We start from the raw sequence: 16499 nt of genomic DNA on the forward strand, positions 1-16499 counted from the left end.
TGCTAATGGGAGTCACCCACGGCTATATTACATTTTGCTTCCTGTTAGCATGGAAAGTTAATTTTGGCTTTATAGTTTTTCTTGTATGCAACAGTTATTTCATTATATCAACAGTTCAAACCACATAAAACACTCTGTATAAAAACATGTTATAATATGAAGAAAATATTTAGATTGATTGGGTAACATTTAGGTGTTTTAAACACCATTTGTACTGTTTAATTACAGGCAATGATTTTAAAGGAACATAATCAATCAATTTATATCCACTGGATTGATTCAAATTCGCAAATACAGTACTATAAGGCCGATGTTCTTAGTTCTATTTGATCTCATTTCAAATTAAGAAATTAGAGATTAAATGTAAATCATTTACTCCTAACTTTCTGTGCTGTCGTAAATACATGGGAGGTGTCCGTCGTTATTCTGCGGTTTACATATTGTAATGTACTACTATATTAATAATTTATGTATTTCTCTGTGCTGAGTGTTCTTGCGTTTGTTTGTACTGTATTCCTGTCACGTAGTATTGTCATCTTAGCGGTATTTTTCAACATTGCCATATAGGCGGGAGGATTGGCTATCCATAAAACCAGGTCCAACCCACTTTTTTTTCTTCAAATGTCCTGTACCAAGTCGGGAATATGACAGTTGTTGTCTACAGTCCGTTTCTATTTATGTTGGCATTTGATATTGTTGTAATTCACGGTTTCTGTTGTTCCGTTGTTTTCATCGGTTTTAGTTTGTTACCCGGATTTGTTTTTGCTTAATCGAAATATGACTATTAAACAGCGGTATACTACTGTTGCCTTCCTTTATTCATAGGACTGATTTTTTTCGTATTGAATCAATCTTCACAGAATCGGTCTTTCTGCTGCTGACTTCCTTCACTGTTTCAGCTGACATTCGTTTCAATCACTGGTCGATTTATTTAGCTTTTGTACAACCCATCTCTTACAAAGGTTACTCAAAGGTTGCATGGATACAGATTTAAATGGTTGAATTATTGACTTGCACGCCAATAAAACATCAGAAATGTTTTGAGCTTGTTTTGACAAAGTTGAACCAAACTAACTACTAACAGTGAAATATTATTTCAATATTCGGTTTTATCAATGTTTTGAAAGAAATTAACATTTTAATTTTTTGTGTATACAATTAAATATATGCATCATAGTCATATTTTCTTAACCAAAACGGAATGTCTTATCATAACACTGTGAGTGTATAAACCCTGCAAACTAATTTCAAATTTTGGAAAAAGTTACAAATGTTCATAACAAGAATTTATTAGACAAGTTATTTCTCCCTTTTAATATTCATTATTTAAAAAGGAGGAACTGTGGGATGTGAATAAGTGGGACAGCAACCCAACACTCGACCAAACCTTTTATAGAATATTTTGCATGTTTTATATTACCAAAATGAATCTTCAGGTCAACATAAGTAATTACATAACAGGTAATAACACTGCATGTAACAAGTATGTTCTGCGTTTATATCGTAAAATACTCAGTCTGAGTAATATCTTTAACATAATTGGTGAAATGCTTTTCATCACGAAATTTTTTGTTGCTGTTTAGTTTAAATTTTAAATCAACTCATCATAGATAACAAGATTACATATTTTTTTTTATGCCAGACAAGTCTACACAAAGACTCATCAGTGACCCTCTATTATAAAAAGTGAAAAAGGCCAAAGAAAAGAAATTATGAAATTGAAGATCACAGGAAACCCCAAATTCCGAAAGGTTTTGCTAAATAGAAATTTATGTACTTTCAACAGCACGTGCTATTTTCTTTACTTATGCTTAGTATTTTTTGAAAATTGCTGGTTCTTACTCTTTACCACGTATATTCAGGTTTTAATGCAAAAGTACACTGATTTGTGGAGAAATACCTTTATTCAAGAATGCCCGAAACAAATCCCAATAAAGCATAAATATTTAAATAATTGTCAGTAAGGAATATAATAACAAAAAAATTAATAATAAAAGGTATATTAATGAAGTACATTTTCACTTTTGTATTAAAACATATACAACTATGTTCTCGAATGAAATTTATGTACAGTTAAACAAGAGATTCAAAAACAAGTACTTTATGGTTTGATATTTTGAAATTAATATTATTATATGAGAAGTAAATTCGAATTTCGTTTTAACTGAATGTTACAGAAATGTATTATTGAACTTATCTTAATTTAAGTCAGTGATCTCCTGAATCATATATATTGATTGATGATTAAAAAAAAGCAATTACTTCTAGTTTCATGATATAATTATATCATAAAAAATTGGACTGTACCCGAAAAAGGGACATTTTAAGCATATTTAATTCTCACAATATATATTTTTTTATCAGAAAGAAATGTATTTTTGTAAAGTGTCTGCAAATGTAAGGCAATACAGGTTCTATCAATGCATTTTGATTTGAATCTTGCATTCATAAGTGTATAAAAAAGGCTTTGGTCTATGTTTTGGAATACAAGCGTTTAATGGTATATTTAGTCTTTATCATGCTTTAAACTCAAAATAGTACATGGTTGATAATTTTTTTTTTTAAATACTATCTTTTTATAAAAGATATTTGTTTTTGTTTAAATTCAACACCATATTCATTTAAAAAAAAAACGGGATCACCCTACAAAATAGCTCAAACCAATTCAAGTAATAAAACACAAAATCTCAATTGGACGTTATACCCAACGTGACTGAATGAATATAAAATTTATTTGAATATAAAATTGTCAAAATACTCGATTTTTCCTTTTTGAATTTATGGTTATGAGTTGCAATATTTGCTTGTCAAGTAGAAGTTGCTTGCTTAATAGGAATATTCATAATATTTCAAATTTGTTTAGTGTTACAATTATCAACAGCAAATTTCCTTCCTGTATACATATGTATATAGGACAGCATAGCACAGAGCAATTCATTAGTAGTTTGGAATCATGGTCTTTGTCAAAAAATAATAAGTATAATGTTAACTGAATCATATAAGTAAATCTAATTATTTGAACATTTTTTAAATTTTATATTTATACCCTACCTGTAATGGGCATCCTTAATTGACATAACATATACACATGAACTTGAACCTTTTACATATATTAAGAAAGACGTTTTGTACAAAATTTCTCAAATTTGGGCAAAAGTTTTATTTCATTCTTTTTTACAAATCATTGATTTACCCATACAATGATGATAATTTTCATTGTCAGCATCGTGAAATATAACCGCTTTTCCATATATTTTAGTTATGTAAGGGTTCAGTTCACGTTTATACCCTGTTTTTGAGGAAAACGTGATTTGATATGCTAGTAGACTGGTATTTACATGAGAGCAAATGCACTTGCTTTCATTCAAGTAAAATGTCATGCGTACTATAGTTTATGTAATATATTCTATTTCATTATATAACGTTGTGCACATAAAATTGTATGTCCTTGAACTTTTCTTGGTTTTTATAACAAAAAGTTTAACGTCAATGTTTCTTAAATAGATCATTTCATAAGATGCTTTCATGGGGAAAATGAAAGCTATTAGATAAATTAAATTCACAATATTTATTGTCGTTTAAGGAAACACAAAAAAACTTAGTTTTAAGACTATACAAGAGCAAAACAAAACTGATCCAGGATAATGAAATTTTTTATATTGTAATGTTTGTAGCTAGACGTAAAAGTTGATAAAGGTGTCAACATAGAGAAGGGCTGGTGAGCATTCTGCATATACTACTTTTCAAGATTTCTGCAAAGTCTGCAAGTCGTGATTACTAAACTACTATTAACATTTTACTGAATATTTTTAGTTCATCTTCTTATGGAATTTACATTTAAATAATTGACAAAATATTATTGAAATTCCTCTTTGCTATTTTATAATAAACATTGATTTAAAATTCAAGTTATGGCCAGTGTAAGAGGTTTATCATAGGATTGAACATTCTTTTTAAGTATACTTTTAAGGTTCCATGCACTTAGCTAGCTACGTTCAGTGTTATGCATTATGTAAATTAAATTTTGTTAACAGACAACACATATATAAAAATTCGGAGATGTGGTATGATTGCCAATGAGACAAATGCCTAAGAGTTTAAATGAAGTTGATGTATGCAATTGTATGTCACCGTACAGCCTTCAACAACGAGAAAAAAAACGTAGCGTTTAGTTGGCTATAAAAGGCCTCCACATGAAAAATGTGAAACAATTTTCACAAGAAAACTAATCGACTGTATATATGAACTATGAGGTGAAATGGTTGAGACATTTTCAACATTGACATTATCGTACGAATCCTTCAAAACTTAACATACTGGATTGACATAATCTTTTGTGAGAGACCGTTCTTTTTAAATGCCAACAGAAATTTCGTATTTGAAATTTATAATTTTCTTTTATTTCTCTTTCTCTCATATAGCATATATATATAGTATAAATGGTCAATAAACCTCAAAACAATCACTAGAAGTTTGTTCTTGACCCTGCTCATTGTTTGAAGTTATATTCATTTTTTGCAAATAAGATATTATTTTTTACATGTATTCACAACTATTCTATATATCATAGCTAGACTTGTATTGTGAGGATTAAAAACTTAAAATATTGTAATGACATGTCCATTGTAGAAGATCGTAGGTTGAATTTTAGAAATAAATTGTTTTGTTTGTTGTTTAATTGGGTTGCTGTCTAAATTAGTTACGTTTCTTCATATATCCTCAGTAAAATCATTCATCGAAATTAAGCACTGCTGAAATACGATAGTATACATGTATAGTTGCTTTTATCGTCTGAGAGTATTTTTCTTTTATTCTTCTTATATTCCCCTTTGGATTTTTTTGGGTCCTCTGTTCTTTATCGTCTTTAACGTTTAACCCAGGCCAAACCCTGTCCTAAGGATCGGGGAGTGCATTTATCATACTTATCATTTGTATTGAGAGGTAGAATAGGTCTTTATTTAAGCTTCATGATATTTGATGAAGTCGAGAAATTTAGGTGATTTAAGACAAGGTTGAAGATTGAGTCTGAAACTGATCAGATGTTGATAATTTTTCACAGATGCAATTAAAATCATTGTTGTAAATGCTTTACATAATTGTCATACAATTTATTCTCCCATCATGAAATATCATAACCATGATAGCTTTGTGTAGGCATACTTTTTGTAAAAAAATATTTGATCTCTAGGGTACTATGTTTTTTTTACAAGATATATATATATATTGTTTTTCTTTGGGTTTCGGCTTTTACCATGAAAAGGTCGCACTCCCCCCTTTTCCGAGATAAAGATACCATTTTAAATTAATATTTTATCGAAAATAACTGATTTGGATATCTCCCTTCAGTTTTCATTTATTGTTGTCTTTGGATTATCTTACTAAGTATAAATATTCATAGCACGATGTTTTCCTAAGTATGCTTTCATATATAAGATGTACGTAACAGTGAGCGACCACAGGGATTCGGTTTATCCGTTAGCAGATTAAAATTTTATTTATCAATGTTTTTCAAATCTTTTTCGTATTTCCTGTCGATTTGTATAGGATTTTTCAGTGTACGGATATGGATAGTAGATCTTGGTAAACTGCACATTGCTAGAAAACAAAGAAGTATTTATGCCAACGTTAAAAACGTAAATAATGTAATACACATAGACAGGAAATACGAAAAAAGATTTGAAAAACATTGATAAACAAAATTTTAATCTGATGACCGAGTCCCTGTGTGAGCGACTGGATAGAACGTTAAATAATCACATGTGCGTTTACAAGATTTCAGGAGTTTCGGCTATTTATAGATAAGTGTTACCTGTGTACTGTATACCGATATGAATGATTGGTAACCAGGCAAAATCAAATTGCTAAAATAGAGAGTTCAAGTCTGACACTCTACGGGATTGAAAGACATTTACTAGTTTTGGATTGTCCCAACCAATCAACGAAATTTAATCGTTAACGTCTCAGTAATATCTTCCAATCAGGTAGTAAGAAGCATTCAACCCGCAGATTGTTCATCGCTCAACTCCTAATAACGTCTCCAAGGAGACATTAATTATTCAAATCTGTCTGTACCCAATAAAAACTTCAACAACAACAATTCTGTTCTACCTTTTGCGTTTGAATTTCAGTAACAAATATTTTAATCCACAAATTTATCTGATTTGATTTTTCCTTAATATCAAGATACATAAACACAAAAAATGCATTTCACCATAATACTAAAATTCAATTTTATGTAGGTGAACTTGCCTTTTATACATATTTGTAATGCCAAACAAGCTTTTTAAGTCTAGGCAGAACAAATGTAGAATAAAAATAAGAAAGTTATACGGACTGAACATATTCCAAGCTATAATTAAAAAAAAACCAAAAACAATCCAGGTATAGATTGCATTAGCCACAGAGGAGGGGCGACAGCCTTAGGTGCTGTGTGTAAACATTTTTTAGTTCACGTGGTACGATTTTAGCGTCCCTAGGCAATTTTGAATCTGGTAAAAGATCGATTTATTCATGTTTTAATATCAAATATACTCTTGCACTCGCAGAAAATATAGAAAGTTTTGAAATAAAAAGATTAATCAATGATAGAGGACCACGTTATATGAAATATTTTCATTATTTTTTTTTACCTCTTAAAGTAAATTTTATCAATAAAGAAATGCACTGTAATGGCAGGAATTTGTATTCGATCTCTGCGAAATCACAAGGCACAGATTTTTGTTAATTTGATAAATGTCAGCACGTGAAAATTATTCAAATTTATGCAAATTCAGGAACACTATTCGAACTTTTTAAATCTTCTTAAGTCTCCTGAAGTCTCCAGCCGTTGCTTCGTAATAAGTCGCTAAAATATGATTTCCGGTAAGTAAAATATCAAAAATATTTGTAAAATCCGCGACTACAAATGTTATTTTAGGCATATAAATTCATATGTATTTTAATTATTTTGAAAACAAAATGAAAATTTTGTGTTATGAATAGCCATGATGAAAAAATATATATGTTTTTCATTTTTCAATCGTGCATTATTTGTGTATTGGATTGCTTAATTGCCTTCTCTCTAGTGTTATCTGACAAATGACGAAATAATGCAGTATTTAAAAATTAGTATTTTACAAAACTTTGTCCGACTGAATAAATTTAAATATGAGAAATCAGTGATTATCGATGTCGAAATTAGCCCTTGGTAATAAACAGTCAGTTTGGGTATAAATATGTTTATTCCCAAGAAATAACTAACAGATTTGTTTATTATGTATGTACAAAGTATATGTATATTGTATAATCAGCCCTTCTGTATATTACTTGTTTTTTTTAATTGATTCAACAAATTTCGCTTGTCAAGGTGTCAATAACGGTGATGTCCACACCACGAAATGCTTGATATAAATGACACAATACCACCGCGAGCGATTGAAAATATAAGACAAATCTGCGTGCCGTGTGCAAAGTGTCGTCCCTCCTCTACATTAGCCATATTTGGGACAACAGTTGTTAATGCTCCTCAACTTCGCACACGTGTTTGATTTGACCTTTCAACTGTTGATCCGAGAGCCTGTGATGAGTCTTAGTAGTCAGCTCTTTTGGGTTGCATGGAATATTATTAATATATTGGTTATGTGTAAAATTTTGAACTTTTCGAAACACTAAGGTTTTTCTACCAGCAGACATAATTTGCCTGACCGTTTTTGACATAATTTGCAGAATTTTCGGTTTTTAGTTTACTTTACATGTAACTTCGTATTTGATTTTGCATTCCAATTGTTTTTATTCGAGCGCCTCTCATGTGTCTTGTATATACCATACGTGCGTCTGGCGTACAAAATAATAGGATTGGTATTTTTGATGAATTTTATTAGTCAGGTATTATCATGACTTTATATAAAGTATAACATTTGCTGAACTGAAAGGTAGAAAAAAAAAATGATTATCGTTTATATAATCGAAAGGTCAAATCTGGTATGAAAAGTGCTAAATACGAGGTACTGTTAAAAGCAGAGGTGTCAACAGATTTGGTCTTGTCTTGAAAAGATCTGTCAGTGTAACTGGTCAAAAACAGACATATCCACATTGATTATATGGTATGTAGTAGACCTGTCCACTGAACTTTTAAAAATACTGTACAAAAGGATCGAGCAGACATGTCAATGATAGGACATGCATTCATTCATTCATTCATTTATTCATTCATTCATTAGATGAAATTATTGAATTTGCTTCAAAGCAGATGTCTTAAAATAGTAAATAACTCGTTGCAACATTTCGAATACCTTGAACTTAAGGGTTTTTGGATTTAAGAGCTTTTATTCTTTTGTCTGAGATTGTTCTTTTTTAATATAATGTATTGTTATTAAAGGTTTTCGATCTGAACATTAAAAAAAGATTGAGTCTCTAAATACATATTGTACATATGTTCACGTGCCTTTACACTTATAAACTTAAAAAGATTTTCATCAATCGATTATTATACAATTAAAAAGGTAAACAGGTGACACATGTGGAGCCGGATCTGTTTAACCTTTCGGAGCACATGAGATCAACCATAGTTTTTAGTGGGGTCCGTGTTGTTCAGTCTTTGGTTTTTCTATGTTGCATTTTGTATGCGGTTGTTTGTCTTTTGATCTTTTCATTTTTGTTTTGTTTTGCAAAGGCATTGTCAGTTTGTTTTCGACTAATGAGTACAAAAGATCGATTTGGTATCGTTTGCCTCTCTCTTATAAGATTGATTTATTGATTGGTGTTTAACGCCACTTGCAACACTATTGTGCTATTTTGTGGCGGTCAGTTTTTATTGGTGGTGGAAGCCGGAGTGCCCAGACAGAACTACCGACTTTCGGTAGGAAAACTGACAATCCTAGTCAATTAAGATTGGAGCCGAGTGCACCTGCCCCATGCGAGATTTGAACTCACAACCTCAGTGTTGACTGGCTAGTGATACAGTAGTTCGACTACTAAGACCACTCGGCCACCGAGGCTCCTCTCTTATAAGAAGATACAAATCAAATCAACAAACAAAAACAGAGAGAATCGGAAGAAACATAAAAAGGAGTTTTTGGAGTTCATTCGGCTAAAAACTGAATTTTAAACAGATCATTACACATTTGCGAGATAACACCATTTTGAATCTTGTTCATCAAGGACCTTTTCTGCTGCTGGACATCTGTAACCATGTCGATGACCAATGAGCCAATATGTTGTCATCATTCCTTTACCCTGTAAACAAGTGACAGTTGTATATATACTGCGCTAGTGTAAAAATATGTATGTTTATTTTCAGTTGTTGGAATATTGGCTGCACAGGAAAGTAAGATGAATGAAGGTTAGACATGTTTAGTTATTTTAATGATATATTTACAAACATCGATATAAAACACCAATTACAATAACAATGAATTTGCCTTTTTTGAAAAAAAAATATTTGGCTTATTATTTAGTACGCCAGACTTTTGAATTGTAGACACAAGACTCACCAGTGGCGACCGAAACAAAATAGTTTGAAGGTGAACTAATTTTCTAAGTTAGAGTCGTTGGACTTTCTTTCCTTTAGACATAATTTCGTAATTAAGTGCGAATGAACAGTTTTGTCATCATCATGTAGTCAATTAGAAGTCATTTGTGAATCTGCATATGAGACATTTCACCACAATGGAATTTTGTCGATGTGCTGTATGTTTATTTAACAATTCCTTAAACCTGTGTTTTAGCTAATGGTAGTCATTTTTATTGATAGGAAAACTTGAGTTTCAAGGTTAAATCGCCATTATTTAAAGAAAATATCTGACAAACTTATCACCAGATAAATTGCAACTTGTTGATTTTGCAAATGTCAAAAGTGATACCTAAACCCTTGTGGTTGTGAAAATAAAATGTTTTTGCATGTAAAGAGTATACATGGCAAATAAATATCTACTCAGGTAAAATTATATTTGTAGTCTGTAATAAACTATATAGCAATAATATGCTTGCACTGACAATGTATCTTGCTTTATTGAATATAATTAGTTCCGCTTTTGTTAGTCATCCCGATATAATCACTTTTTTTAATTAACGCATATAAAGAGACCTTAAATGTACTTTTCCAACATTTAGACTATTGAAAGAGAGGCGGAAAACACTACATACAAAAATAAAGACTAAGCAAGACGAAGCCAAACCAAGACCAGGATTGATCCTCAAGCGTTTGCAGATCCTCCTTTACATGTGACACCGTTATGTAACTCTTAAGGAAATACAATAGATATAAGAAGATGTGGTACGAGTGCCAATGAGACAACTCTCCATCCAGGTCAAAATTTATAAAAGTAAACCATTGTAGGTCAAAGTACGGTCTTCAACACGGAGCCTTGGCTCACACCGAACAGCAAGCTATAAAGGGCCCCAGAAATTACTAGTGTAAAACCATTCAAACGGGAAAACCAACGGTCTAACGTATATAAAAAACGAGAAACGAGAAACACTTATGAATAGATATATGAAGATGTGATATGAGTGCCAATGAGACAACTCCAAGTAACACTTTATAAAAGTAAACCATTATAGGTCAAGGTACGACCTTGAACACGGAGCATTGGCTCACACCGAGAAAAAACGAGAAACGAGAAACACGAGCGAACTACATAAACAGACGACAACTACTGTACATCAGATTCCTGACTTAGGACAGGTGCAAACATTTGCAGCGGGATTAAACGTTTTAATGGTACCAAACCTTCTCCCTTTTCTAAAACAATAGTATAACATCACAACATAGAAAGACACACTATAAAATATCAATTGGAAGGCTTAACTAATTAAAAAACGTACATTAACACACAATGAACGAACAAATTTGATCTGTGATACCTGAATGCAACCACATCAACAAACGACAACTACTGAACATCAGATTCCTGACTTAGGATAGGTGCAATCAATTGCAGCTTGTTTGAAATTCATTTATAATGCATCATACAACAACACATTGATAGAGGTCTCTTGTTGAACCATAAACCTTCACCAATCCAAAACCATTGGTGCTTGTTAATTATCTAACCCTGATATATGACCGAATGTTAAATAAAAACATCGTTTCACAGATGACGACGGATGTGTTCTAATAGTTGAAACTACAATCCCGTCCTCTTATACTCGAATGTGACCTACCGAATTAAACTTATCACCGGTTTGTACTTACAACACGACGGATGCCACATGTGAAGCAGTATCTGGTAACCGTTCCGGATCACCTGAAATCAAACCCGGTCTTTGGTGGGGTTCGTTTTGTTTAAATTTTATTGTTCTATGTTGTATTTTATGTACTGTTGTTTGTCTTTCGTTTTTTGCCATCTTGTACTAACAGCTTGTTTTTGACCTTTGAGTTTGAATGTCCCTTTGGTACTTTTCGCCTCTCCTTTTCAAAGACAAAAGATAAACGTGACTTTATCACCGTGTTTGTACTTACATGAGCAACACGACGGGTACACCATATGTAACAGGATCATTTTACCCTTCTTGAGCACCTCAGATCATCACCGGTTTTTTGGTGGAGTTTGTATTGCTCAGTCTTTATTTCTCAATGCTGTGTTTTGTATACAGTTGTTTGTATTCAGTTCGTTTTTCGTATTTTGCCATGACGTTGTCATTTGGTTTTTCAACTTATGAGTTTGATTGTACCTTTGGTATTTTTTACCTCTCTTTCAATGGCCAGTTAATATATGCTTAACATATATTCAGAAGTTGGGGTACTTCAGAATATTCTATGCATATGAATAACTGGAAATGTAGGATTAACATCTCAATGAGACAGCAACCCACGAAAAAACTAAACAGCAACCATCTAGAAGGCTACACCCACAAGTATCTACACAATATGTCAAGCTTTAAATCGTCACGTCTGGATCTAATGTAGTTTTGAGAATATCTAGTTTAAAAAAGCGGTACATTTTATAACCAAAAACTAAAGGATAGAAAATATTGTATAGTTGCAAAGAATGCTTGCACTTACTGCTAGCAAGTTAAGAGTACTTAGCCTGGTAATAAAAATCACAGTCCAAGAGATGATAATAGTTGAAAACAAGAAAATAGCTTAACAAGTGTCTAAATGTGCAAATATTACAAAATAAGTAAGCTAAAATCGTGTCAATGTACAAATTCAAGGACATAGGTTTAGGACTGCTAGTCCGAATTATTTGATGTCCTTAATAATTTTGATAGTGATCCAATTATACATCCATATGTCTTGATTAAACCTCAGTATTAATAAAATTCTAAATTTGTGCCATGTAAGATAACTAACTACGAGATAAAACCCAAAGTGAAAGGTTGAATTCATCCGGATAAGGTTACCTTTATTGCCATTTCACCTCGTTCATGAATTAAAAGTTGTGGAAACTTTTCTAATGCTGTCTTTGTACTTGTTGACATTTGAATCATACATGCTATGGAAAAAAACACAAACGTCATATGGTCAAATCATATCAAATCAAAAAAAATAGTTTTTAACCAAAAACATTATAAGCTCTGGAAAGCTTTTGAATCGATTGTAATGTTACTATTTATGGTATTCTAGAATACCGGACAACAAGACATTGATTACCCAATAAATATTTAATCAGATACACCAAGAAAGCTTGCGAATATATCTATCTTCATAAAGAAAAGGGCAGTCCCTATATGTCTATTGTGTTTTACTGAAAATTTTGAATAACCTTGTTTGGACTTCCATAGCTAATATTTTACCTGTGATAAAAACAAAAATAACAATCGGTCTGTCATACTAGTGAGAGGTTTAATCCATCATTTTCAACATAAGGAAATGCCTGTACCAAGTCAGGAATATGACAGTTATTTTCCATTCGTTTGATGTGTTTGAGCTTTTGATTTTGCCATTTGAAAAGGGACTTTTCGTTTTGAATTTTCCATGTTGTTGATGTTGATGTTGTGCAAATGAAGAAAAAAAAAATGAAAAGAGGACTATTTATAATATCCGTAACAATAATATATTGAAAATCAATGTAAAATTACAAATTGTTTTCAGTGTTACTCATATCTTAAATACATATATGTTTGAAATTCATATGGCATTATATGCTCAAATATTAGTTGAGTTTGGTATTTTTGTTATTTTACTTCTGTCTACTGCTTAGATTGTTTTTGTCTGGTTGTAGAAAACAAATAACAAACAATAGGTATTTTATTTATCTAAGACTTGAGTGGTGTATTCCTGCCTTAACAAACTTTTACAAATGATTTAAGATTAGGCGATTTGATCGTTTATTAGGAAAAAGCTCTAATTTGCAGTTTTTAAAATATATTATTTTCAATTTGAGCATTTTGAGGCCATTTACTTTTTTTATATATCAAAATATAAATGATATTAATTTATTCATATTTTCTTTTCTCTATTCCTTTTTTTCTTTTTTATTCATATTTTTTTCTACATTTGTTTTCTTTTCGAACAAAGTTGAAAGTCATTCTTGTTCATATTTTTTATACAATTATGTAAGATTTCATAAAATAAAATGGTACATTGTAAGATGAAAGTACTTGTGTAATGAATTACCAATTTAGCGCATGATAATTTTGTGAAAAATTCCTCTATTAAATTCATCGGCATATACATCACCGGAACTGTTTGCAATGTAAAGAAATCAAAAATCAATGCAGAAAGTTTTATATGCGTTGGACAATTATTCGTCGATTAGTCTATTCATCTGTTTATCTGTCGTTTCATCTATCTATCTATTACAATTACCTTACATTAATTCTCTTCAATGAAATTCTACCAAAATTTAAAAAAACTATATTCATATAGGTCAAAAGAAAAATAAATAGGAATAAAAACCCAAACCAAATCCATCTAAATTGATTTTTTGTATTAACCAAAGAGAGGTAACGCCAATCATCGTTCAAAACTTATATAAAAGTGTAAATAACGGTCACTGCATTCACATATCTTTGCCTTAGCAGTGGCAAAGGCTATCAAACTTGCATAAAGCATGACACTCTCCACCTCTCTACATTTAACGTAAAAAAGCTACATATAGTCTTTCATTTAGAATTTTGAAATATCTGTCAAAATTTGAATTTATTACAGTTTTCCTTCTGTGTGCGCACGGTGCGAATGTGTCGGAATTGATACAAGCATTACTTAATATAACATGGTTGTGAAATTGTATAGAAGACTCAATTTGGGTTCAATTTATATCTACAAATGAAACGTTGTTACAAACCTTTATGTTATCATATTTGTGAGAACATATTCAGCTAAAACTATTTCTGTGAAATAGTCAATGTAAATATGAAGAAACCATTTTAAATTGAAGGATGGGTTGTGAAATATGTGTGCAAAAAGATGATGATGAATAAGTGTACAGTGACAATTGTACATGCATATCAGTTTGGAAATATGCTAATGCAAATTGAATTTGAAGCCTTTATTGTTCTATACTGACACGATGATTCAGATTTTTGTGACCTCGACATGCTCGAGCCAACCAGTATTTGCTCCAACTGACTTGTTATTTGCGGAGAAGCATCGAATGCAAATTATGAAGTATTTTGTGTCACCTGGCCGGGGATCCAACAGCGAAACTGAGGACTTCAAAGCAAGACTTCCGAGACTAATAGACGAAAAAAGCATCCGTCTATGATATTGAAACTAGGCGATGAGAACCTTTGTATTGTGAAAATATAAAAAATGTCCAAACCTTTTTTAATTGTACGACGGGAACTAGGACATAGCTTTTTAATGTTTTGAAGTTGATATGGTATAACTTGGTTTTATGTTTTTGTAAATAATTTGAATCGGAATGAAAGACAGGACCAATTCATTATGGTAAGACGATATTTTACAATGAATACCCATTATGTTATTAGTTTCATACTACCAATTAATCTTCCTAACCCATATGTCCGCAGAACACAACCTCATCATTTTTGACATTTTATTTCAAGTTTCCTGATTTCCACTTCAAATCAATTTTTATTTCATAGTTCTGAAAATATCAATTAAAATCTACACTGAAAGTACAAATCATCAACGATGTCACATTGTGAGATTCACACCGGTAGGTGAAACTGAAAAGTGTCCAACACGTCGAAATTTTAAAGTTCTATGGGTACAATATGTCATTTTTAAATATTGGTGTAAAGAAGTATACCAAAAATACCGATCTCCAAATGACCCAATATGGCGGTTTTAATCTTTGCGACTTAGTTTCTAGCGTATGATTAAACATCAAAGATTGCAAATCAAGATCAATCAACTCGTTCAGATTGTATAAAACAGTTTTATCTGCTAATTTCTGTAGATTTTTTTTGTCTAAAGAATTGTCGTCTTGTAATAGATTGAAACGATGAAAAGGTTTATTCATTTCGTTCAAAATGTAAATTAGTCGACTCATGTTTTTTCTTTACTTTGAAATACTTTCAATTTACTATGCATATATGTAAATATTTTATGAGAAAACTTCTAGAAAAAGATTTTGTCTGAATATTTGGATTTGAAAAAAAGGAAGGCATCTTTTTATCAAATTGATTTTGCTTGAACTCCATACCTAGTAAAGTATTGAATTGCAATTTTTGCATATTATCGGCAAAACTCATGAAAAAAAAAGTATTTAAGTAATGGCCTATCCTTTTCTAAACGTATAAATATAACCTGTTTTATGTATATTATTATTTGTGCTGATTTATCAGTACTAGTTTTAGAAGAGAGGCGAACGATACCAAAGGGATATTCAAACTCATTAGTCAAAAATAATCTGTAAACGTCATGGCAAAAAACGGAAAAGAATAAAAGACAAACACCAGTATACAAAACACAATGCGGATGTATGAAACTAAAGGACGGACATACATTGTTTAGGTCAACTTGTTTTATTTTTATTACCATACTTACGATACATCTTAATATTCAATATATAGAATGTCAAACTTACGTTTACTTGTTGATTCCATTCTCGACGCAACATTAACAGTATCACCAAACAAACAATATCGTGGCATTTTAGTTCCTACAACTCCAGCAACAACAGAACCTACAAAACACTTATTATATTATATATTGCGCATCTGGTGCAGTGAAATGGTACCGTATATGTTATTAAGTATAAGTATCGAGAAACAGTACAGATTCATGTTTAATTCACCATCAGGCATGTGTAAATGTAAGACATTCAATGTTTGACTAGAGTTGTTTATTGTCTTCTTGTAAATATAATTGGGAATAACTATATATTGATTGTTTGATTTTGTCTTGTTTAGAATCAAGTGGAAAATAGTTCATGAATATATTAGACAAAAACAAGTTAACAATACACCCAATAGTTCTGCAAGGTGTGTCTACCGGAGGAATTAACTGCTAAGAAGTTGTTCTCCAATGTTTGACATTTTTACCTATTATGTCTGTTTGTTTTGCTCACACATTGTTGTCAATATAGTGGAATTTTATTCGACTGTCATACAAGTGAGAAGTTTAGCTAGCTATAAAACCAGGCTTTATCCACATATCCTACATA

This window comes from Mytilus californianus, unplaced genomic scaffold, assembly GCF_021869535.1.
Source record: "Mytilus californianus isolate M0D057914Y unplaced genomic scaffold, xbMytCali1.0.p SCAF_11, whole genome shotgun sequence".
Taxonomy (NCBI): domain Eukaryota; kingdom Metazoa; phylum Mollusca; class Bivalvia; order Mytilida; family Mytilidae; genus Mytilus; species Mytilus californianus.